This window comes from Hippoglossus hippoglossus, chromosome 8 (assembly GCF_009819705.1).
Source record: "Hippoglossus hippoglossus isolate fHipHip1 chromosome 8, fHipHip1.pri, whole genome shotgun sequence".
Taxonomy (NCBI): domain Eukaryota; kingdom Metazoa; phylum Chordata; class Actinopteri; order Pleuronectiformes; family Pleuronectidae; genus Hippoglossus; species Hippoglossus hippoglossus.
Window position 1 is genome coordinate 3596128 of NC_047158.1, and position 9320 is coordinate 3605447.

The window sequence follows — 9320 nt, forward strand, 5'->3', positions numbered from 1 at the left end:
CAGAGGATGATGTTTTGACATGTGTCTTCCATTATGAGAGACCACCAGTTCAAATAATAATAATAATAATAATAATAATAATAATAATAATAATAATAATAATAATAATAATAATAATAATAATAATAGACTGTATCAGACTAATTATAATTGCATATGGTAGGTGTTTGCTTGTAAAGGCTGCTATATATTCGTGCCCAGTAAATCAGAGTGCACGGTGTTTCTGGGACTGAGCTGCAGAGTAAACAGCACCGAGCTGCTGAAGGAACTCCAGGAATCTGAACAACTTCAGAGATGATCGACAATTAAAGCTGAAGGAGTGACACTGCTGCTTTATAGCTTTATGGCTCTGTTTCACCTCGTAGGTGCCTGTGTGTGTGTGTGTGTGTGTGTGTGAGAGAGAGAGGGGGGGGGGGGGCTTTTATGGCTTTATGACCGTTTATGACTCCTTGTAAAGTCCGAGGAATGGTGGTGAAGTGAAAAACAGGCCCGCAGCAAACAGCAGATAAACAAATATGCTGTGCTGCACACACACACAGGGAACACACACACACAGGGAACACACACACACACACACACACACCAACTGTACAGTTCATCTGCGGTTCACAAAAAGGCAAAAAGCTCAGACCACCTGAGTCAGTATTATCAACTACGAACTGTCTACAAAATAATCTCTTCACTACTCATTTGTATTAATTCACACCTTTGTTTCTTTGTCCATTTTAGCCACAACTTGATTTTAAACCAGAAATGTTAGCCTGTCAGCCATTAATGTATTTTTTAAAATACATTTTTACTTGTTAAAATCATTTAGACCCATTTAAAAACCTCCAGCGGGCTACACATAAAAGAACATGAATTCAGAAACACTCTGAAGGAATTTATCACTGTGTGATGGAAGATGTATTATTGTTATTTCAAAATTGATTTCCGTAATTTTACATGTTCCTAAATGGGCTATAATCTGTGTAAATCGTGGATCGCCCGGTTGTTATGTGGAGTAAAATCAAAAGATAAGAAAGAGAGAGACAGTCAGACTTTACCGAACATCCAGTTTAACTTCTCTACAGCCGAGAGGAGGTGTGTGTGTGTGTGTGTGTGTGTGTGTGTGTGTGTGTGTGTGTGTGTGTGTGTGTGTGTGTGTGTGTGTGTGTGTGTGTGTGTGTGTGTGTGTGTGCTGACCGACCTCTCCTGCACGAGTTAATAACAAACTGAAAGAAACTGCCTGACCGGTGCTTTTTGTTTTCGTCGCTTTTTCGCTTTAATGTATTAGTGGTTTCCAGGCAGCCCGGAGCCGGCGGCCATGTGTCCTTCACGGCACCGTGAGCTCGTGCTCCAGGTCACTTCACCGGACTGTTACCGGTGGGCACGAGCGCTCGGCCACATGCAGCAGCGCCGCGGGACCAGTTAAAGATTAACGCGCGGATGAATGCAGCATCACGGGGAGGGCCGCGTGTTTTTCTCCGAGTTTCTGAGAAAATAACACGAAGCGAACACATGTAGGTGCACGTCACCACATTATGTAAGTTATTAAGTTCAGTGAAACATTTCCTCGGAATCATTAAGGTAGCCTGTTAAAAACACTTATTGCAATCATAATATAATTAAGGACAATAAATTTGATATGATAATAGTCGAATTATATAATTATTATTTTTACTATAATTATTATTGTTGTCATTGTTATTATTATTGTTATTGTATTTATGGACGCTAATGGATATGCCTTTTAGGTATATATATATATATATATATATAGGTATATATATATATATACCTATATATATATTGTATTTCAATAAGATCGTTTTACGTTGTTGATATCAAAAATACTTTGAGTTTCACTCCGCGTAAATAAACGGAATGAAGGGGAGTCCCCTTCTGATACCAAAATAATCAGAATCTGACCACACAGGAAATCTAATCGAGGTGCTTGGATGTCAAGAAGGAAAGAAATAGATGATCGAGAAAGAGAGAGGGGGGTGGAGGGGTGAGGGGGGGCATTGATTTTCCATCTGATCTTAATGCACTGGAGTTGATTTTGAACGCCGGATTAAAGTCAGACGATGCCGGGCCCATAAATTAAACACAACACTGTGGATTACTACCTCCCGCCCCCCCCCACCACCACCACACACCCCCTCTCCCCCAGGCTTCCCTCCGCACGGGCCTTTCAAATGATCACACGCACAAATGAACACACCCACACCTGAGTGCATATATTTGAGGGGCTGCGCGGCAGATCTGCAGATGAGCGCCAGTAAAGATGATGAAGTCACCGAGCAAGGACGAGTTATTAGTTTACACACACACGCACACACACGCACGCACACGCACGCAAGCATACAATAGAGCCGCTAGTTGCTTCTGTTGATCGAAACAACGACCCTGACCAAATTTTACTTCCTAAGCCTTTGTTTCCTTGGGCACAACACGCGCGCACACACAAGCTAACACACGTGCACCCATGCGTACGTACCATTTAGGTTTGTGTGTTCTTGTGCGCGCATGGCTCTGCCAATGCATCATTTCCCTCAGTGTAACAGCAGCCAGGCCTAACCTTGGAGATAGAGAGAGAGAGAGAGAGAGAGAGAGAGAGAGAGAGAGAGAGAGAGAGAGAGAGAGAGAGAGAGAGAGAGAGAGAGAGAGAGAGAGCAGCGTCTCCCTACCTCTCTCTCCCTCTCCTTCCATGCCACAAATCTGTCTCTCTCTCTCTCCGTTTACATCAGAGGAGGACAGAGAGACGCCGACAGCCAGCGAGACAAAAGACTCAAATGTGCGCGCCACACTTATAAAACACGCTCACGTGCGCGTCCACACACTCGCGCCTCTCGTCACGAGCGCTCTGGTTTCATTCCCCGGGAAGACAACAAAGTCACGTCTCAGGCACATCATCGGTTTGTCAACAGCCAATACAATACAGGCCATACACTACCCTACACGCACTCACTCACACACGCACTCGCGTTGCCAACAGCTCATCACACCTTGGAACCACGACTGGGACACTGTCAGCAGGACATATAGCGTGTGTACGCGCGAGTGTATTTGCGCCTGCGTATTGACATGCCAGTATGGAGCATTACCATGGGAAAGATATGTATGTGTCTGCATTTGCGAGTGTGGAAGCGTTTGCTACTGTTGTCGACAGGACGCTAGATGGCACCAGAGCGTTTTGAAGAAGCGCACCGGGGCTGCTGGGAGGCTCACCGCCGAGCTGCGCCGGTGACCTGCAGCTCCGCGCCGGGCTGAGCGTCGGTGTGTGCGCCGCTGGTGGAGCTACGCGGAGCAGAGAGGGGAGAGGAGCGGCCCCGTCCTCCTCACAGTTTGTGTCGTTCACTAACACTTCTCTTTGTGCAGCCTGCATCTGACATCATTTCATTTTTGGGATGTTAAATTCACATTTCAGATGTAAACATGTGCCTCAGGTTTGTGGACAACGTGATTTATAGTTCGCCTGCGTGTGATGGACTGATATTGATCTGTGCTGATGGTATAACTACAAATGTGTGATATATGACTAATATTTATATAAATAAAGGCTTGAACTTGACTTGAGATCCGTCATTGTTTCACGCACACACACACGCACGCACACACACACACACACACACACACACACACACACACACACACACGCACACACACACACACACACACACACTACCTCAGATAAAAGAGTCACTGCTTCTGGCAGATATATGACAATAATCATAATAGTCAATATATTTTTTATTATTATAATATATTAACTTTTATCACTGTTTATTCAACAGCAATAATTATCACTTCAGTATTATTGTAAAGTTTATGTTTCCTGTCTGTTTATTTAGACTAAATGGATCCTTTAAACCAGCATTCATTCTTATTAACTCATATTTATAAATGATTATTTTTTTAATACGTCCCATATTAAATGCGTAAATCTGAGCCGTTACGTTTGTATTGTTCTTATTCGCGCTTCTCTTTTACGCTTTAATTAAACATGAGCCAGTGCAGCTGAGGCCTGGTTGTATCATGTTAATGAAGGAATGAGCTGCTTCACACACATTGACTTCATCAGGAACACAGACATTTAGCCTCACAGCTACAGGAGCCTAGAGCTTTTCAATATGAGCGCACACCCATGCGTATTATCGGTGCCGTGGCGCACAGATTAAGGCGAGGATTTAAAAAACACCGGGCACCTACAGAAAGTTCCACAGTGTTCATCAGATCTGAGCAGGAAGAGGCAACTGGGTCAAACACACTCAGCCCATAACATGTTTACTGCCACATAATGTTCGCATGGCAGCTTTATTTAGAGACTGTGAGCATATCGGCCTATAGCTGAAGCTAAAACTCTGCTATAAGCTAAGACTGGATCTAGAATCAAAGATGATTACATATTTTTGATCACTGATTGTAACCATATTGTTTATTTATTGGCACGGAAAAGAAGGGATGTGATTTGATTTTTTTCCCCAAGTTCCATCCAGTAAAGGAATATGACCATGGGTTAGCTTTAGGTGGGGACTATTTTCTGGAGGGGACATCAATAACATACCACCTACGTGTGATCTGTTGCAACATAACTAACATTAGTGTAAGGATTTTTTTTCTTTCTTCTCTTTACTGTGGTCCCACTCTTTACAGTCAGATGCCACAACACTCACGCACTCCATACGCAACTCGCGTGCTGCAGAAATGGATTCCGGGAAACGTAGTCCAGCAGCAAGCTGAGGTATCAGGATGAAATAGAGTATTGACTTCATTTCCCAAAACCCACACATAGTTATAATGTATTCAACGGTTCAGACCACTGAGCAGGAAAAATAGGGGGACAAACAAAACCTTTAAAAAGTAGGCTATTGTTTTTATGTGTGAATTCATTCAAACGTGGAGCCAGATTCTATTCAAATTTATATATTTTTTATTTTATTTTTATTTAATTATAGAATATATTTAGAAAAAAAATTGTAGTATGCACGTTCCTTTTAGCCTTATCATCTATGTATTTATTGGCTCGGAAAGGAAGCTATCTGACGTGATTGATTTTCCCATACAGTAAGGGATGTGGTCTAGTCAGACATGTGCAGTATAGACCCTGCTTCAGATTCCAGCAGAGAGAGAAAGAGAGGAAAGCTGTGTCTGCAGTGGGAGGTGTTGGTGATATTCAGTGGAATGTGTCAACGCTTGTCCGGAGTCACCTTTACGCACCGAGCGAGGGTGGAGGGGCTGTTCAAAGAAACTCCAAACTGTTTGAATTTCAGTCTGCTTCTGTACGAATGTCTGTGAGGGAGCTTTATTTTGAAACAAACAAACAAAAAGAATAAACTGAATCCAAAGATAGTAAAGATCTTATCTTGTATATTTCCACAGCACTCATGCGTCTATGGGCAGCCGACTGGAGGTTCTCTCCCGGTTATGACAAAGAATCGGTGTAAATATTGTGAAGAGCCTGATCAATATCAGGATCTAGTTATTTAACAAGGAGACCGACACATTAGTTATAAGTGCAGTCACAACAAACAACATACAGTGAGAGAAGAAGAGAAGAAAACGCTTTCAAGACTGTGAAAGCCACAAACATGAGCACCATTGACAACAACAACACAGCTAATAATAATAATAATAATAATAATAATAATAATAATAATAATAATATGTCTGCTGAATTATTCTGAGGCCAGGGAAATTGTGTATGTGTGCGTTTCTGTTTGTTTTACCTTTTAGAGGCAGTGTTGTGGTGTGTTCATTCACTTTTAAACTTCTTTTAAGAATAGGAATAATTGGTACAATATAATAATAATTATTTTTATTATTACAACAACTATAAGAACATTTTTCAAACACAACTTTGCCATTACATTTATCACAGTTCAGCAAGATGAAAAAATGACTGTTTCCATTTTTATCGTGACAATTAAATTGAACAATTCTGGTTATAAATGAAAAAACTAAAAACCTTCACACAAAAGACAAAGGACTAATCTCGAAAAAACACACTGACTTGCAGATTCCATTTATCATTACAATGCGTGCACATTTCAGTTTGATGCTGTGCTTTTAAACTTGTGATATTAATGAGACTTTGTGGATGTGAAAATAAGAAAATGTCCATGTTACATTAATACAAAAAACATAATCTCTGTTTTGAAGCGGTGTTGGTCTGCTGGTGTGACTGAGCAAGAGCAGTGTCTCATGAGACGGCAAAGGTACCGAGATGCAGATGCAGTAGTAAAAAAGGTTTCTGTAGGAAAGCAGCTACGAGGTGAAGCCTGGCGCTTTGTGTGGCTGCACCATTACGCAAAAAAACTAACAAAGGTGACCACGACTGTGGTGTAAAAATCTAATCTTACAAAGTCTTGTTCAGTTCGGTTTAGCTGAAGGGTTGAGGTTAGATTGAGCTGACCTGGCTGAGGTTGCAGTGAGGGATTGTGGGGAATGTATATAATGACAATGAGAGTCCTCACAACTACAGTAAGACCAACATGTGCATGCGTGTTTAGGATAAAGAGATCCTCTCCCGTAGAAGTGTTTGATATTTGAGACAGCGACAAATTGGAGACCATAGAAGACAGACAGACCTGCAATGTGTGTGTGTGTGTGTGTGTGTGTGTGTGTGTGTGTGTGTGTGTGTGTGTGGGTGGGGGGATTCTTACTATATTAGCTGTAGGGAAAGAGAGAAAAAACAGACTGTGCGCCGCAGGGAGGAAATGAGAAGGGAAACAAAGTCATAAAAGTGGGCTGGACGAACCAAGACAGAAAACATTCTTGTGTCTGAATACACACAGACACACACACACACACACACACACACACACACACACACGCACGCACGCACGCACGCACGCACACACACACACACACACACACACACACACACACACACACACACACACACACACACACACACACAGGCCTGTCAATCAGCTGAAGGAACCTGGAAGCTCCTCCACTGAGATCTGGAAGTGGAGCAATTAAAATAACACATCGAGCGGACAAAAGGAGACACACAAGGACAAGAAAGAGACAACTTCCCTGCTACTTCACCTGACGCCTGCTGAACACATCAGATAAGGAGCAACCGGTGACATGCATGAACCCAAGTCTCAATTGTTTAAAAAATAAATCAAAATAAGTGATTTAAAGACAGCATGTATTCAAAGAACGCAGCACACCTGCCCTCATATCAAAGCCAGCCTCGCTCTCATGACCATCAACTCCAAAAACCTCCCTTCCTACAACCCCTGCACGGCTTGGGGCACAGAAAATGAAGACTTGAGCTAATCTCCCGGATCTCCAGGAGACGAGTTTGAAGCGCTGGACGTCTCTCTCTCGCAGCTAGTCCCACCAGTTAGAGAGAGAGAGAGAGACAGTTCATGCAGACGGGCTAATTCATCATGCAGCCCGATCCAGCGAAGGAAGAGTCACAGCTCATCTGGAGCGTCCGTGCACCGCACCAAGGAGACGCAGCACAATAACGCACAGATCCACAATTTCACTTTTCATTTTTGCTCCTGTATGCAATGCGCGGTGCGGGCAGCGCGCGTGGGCTGCTGCCAGAGAAAGGAACGTGCATGAGCGGCTCTTACCGTTTGTTGATAATCCGTCACGAGCCCCGCGCACCTGCAGTTCACCTCGGCGTCCCGCGTGCAAGGCAGCCCAGGCACCCCCGGAATGGCACGAGACAGCCCTACCGTGTGCAGACCGGATGGATGGATGGTAATTAGATGGAAGGGGTGGCGGCGCGACGAGGTGAGGACGAGGGGGGAGGGGGGGTGGGGGGTGGGGGGGGGTGTATGCATTCCCCCGTTGTCACTCAGTCGTCAAAACACCGTCGTCATCTTCATCACCGCGTCACCACCATCCTCGCGGTGACAAGTGACACATTAAACAAAATGCCAATTTAAAAAAAAGGGTTTCATCCGGGATGGTGTTCCCGGGTTCGACCTCGCGGCTCAGCCCCTCTTCCTTTCATCGCAGCCGGAGCCGTCCCCCATCTTGGTCACCCCCCACCCCCGGTATAGCGTAAAACGGCAACACGAGACCAGATGGAGCGCGGAGCCATAGCGAGGAGGAAGAGCAAGAAGAGGAGGAGGAGGGCGGGTGGAGGAGGGATGTAGGGACGTGAGGCTGACAGGGAGGGGGGGGTGCGGCTGGACGGGTTGTTGTCAACGTCTCCCCGTGCCGGTTTCCATAGTCACATGTAGACTTCTCATTAACCAGTCCGTGTAATTATCGCCGGGCCGTTCGTTTCCTCCGGTTACGCGCCGCGCCTCGAGAGCCCCGGGCAGAGTGTTCGGAGCGCGAGCAGCAGCGGCGGCTGTTCGGGCCGGAGCGGAGTGCAGCAGCAATATAGCCGCTTGGGAAATCATAAAAAGTTCATGTTCACGTTAAGCGAGTCCACATGACCAGCCCGTCGGCCAATCCCCGCGCGCGGCCACTCATAAACTTGTATCACAAAGTTGTAAATTTTCATAAAAACACAAGGAATTTATTGCGTTTCTTCTTGGTGCGCTGCTGGAAAGACCAGCCGCTCCTTCTCTCTCTTTTCTCTCATTCTCCCCGCCGCCATTTTCTCCCTCATCCGCCCCTCTGAAAACCAACAAGCGGGCAGGCAGCTCCCAAAGAATCAAACGCACCAGGGCAACGGAGATTTACATTCCTATTTTCTTAATATCCGTGCCTTTGTTAATGTCCCTCTGCGAGCTGTTAAAAGGCAACAGTGTGTTGAAAACAGATTGCTTTATTTATGTGCTTATGACGGAGTCATGTGGGAATGAAGCACGTCAGAGATGAGTCTGTTTCAAAAAGCATTTCATTCATTTTTAGAGACAAAACCCCAATGAAGACCAGATACAATTTAACAAAATAAGGTGTTTGGCAAGATGAGCAAAATACTCTGTTTATTCCACTGTGATGTATTTAAAGTTCTGGTATGCATGAGATTTTATTTTTAAAATGTTTCCATACCAGATTAACAAGAAAACCTCTCTGTTGTGAAGCGGCGTTGGTCAGTTGTACGGGGACAGCGTCTGGTTTGACTGAGCCTCAGCAATGACTCGGCAAAGATACTGAGTGTAGATGCGGTAAAAAGTTTTTTGTAGTGTAGCAGCTCCGGGATGAATGCTGCACCAATACGTAAAACAACAAGGGAGAAGGTGGTGGTCGCTGTGTACACGCTGAAGGGGAGAATGGAGGATTTCAAGGATGGAAACAGGAAAATATCCTTTTTTACCATTCGCCCACTTCATATGAGGTTCAGACATGTTCCATGGTAAAGTATCTACCAATGCATCTCTAATGCTCTGTTTGTGGTGAACATGTTTAAT

General features: G+C 44.4%; 1 protein-coding gene and 1 long non-coding RNA gene across 2 annotated transcripts in view; one reads left to right on the top strand and one right to left on the bottom strand.

Moving 5' to 3' along the window:
- The window catches only part of LOC117766941, a 4025-nt gene extending 3285 nt beyond the window's left edge, over nt 1-740 (top strand). The window contains exon 4 of the long non-coding RNA XR_004614789.1: nt 202-740. This is a non-coding gene — a long non-coding RNA (uncharacterized LOC117766941). The remainder of the gene's footprint in view (nt 1-201) is intronic.
- hoxb3a (homeobox B3a) overlaps nt 1-8268 on the bottom strand; it is a 103922-nt gene extending 95654 nt beyond the window's left edge. Inside the window, exon 1 of the transcript XR_004614773.1 lies at nt 7581-8268. The gene's annotated coding sequence lies outside the window, so the exon portion shown is untranslated. The remainder of the gene's footprint in view (nt 1-7580) is intronic.
- Nucleotides 8269-9320: the final 1052 nt, after the last annotated feature.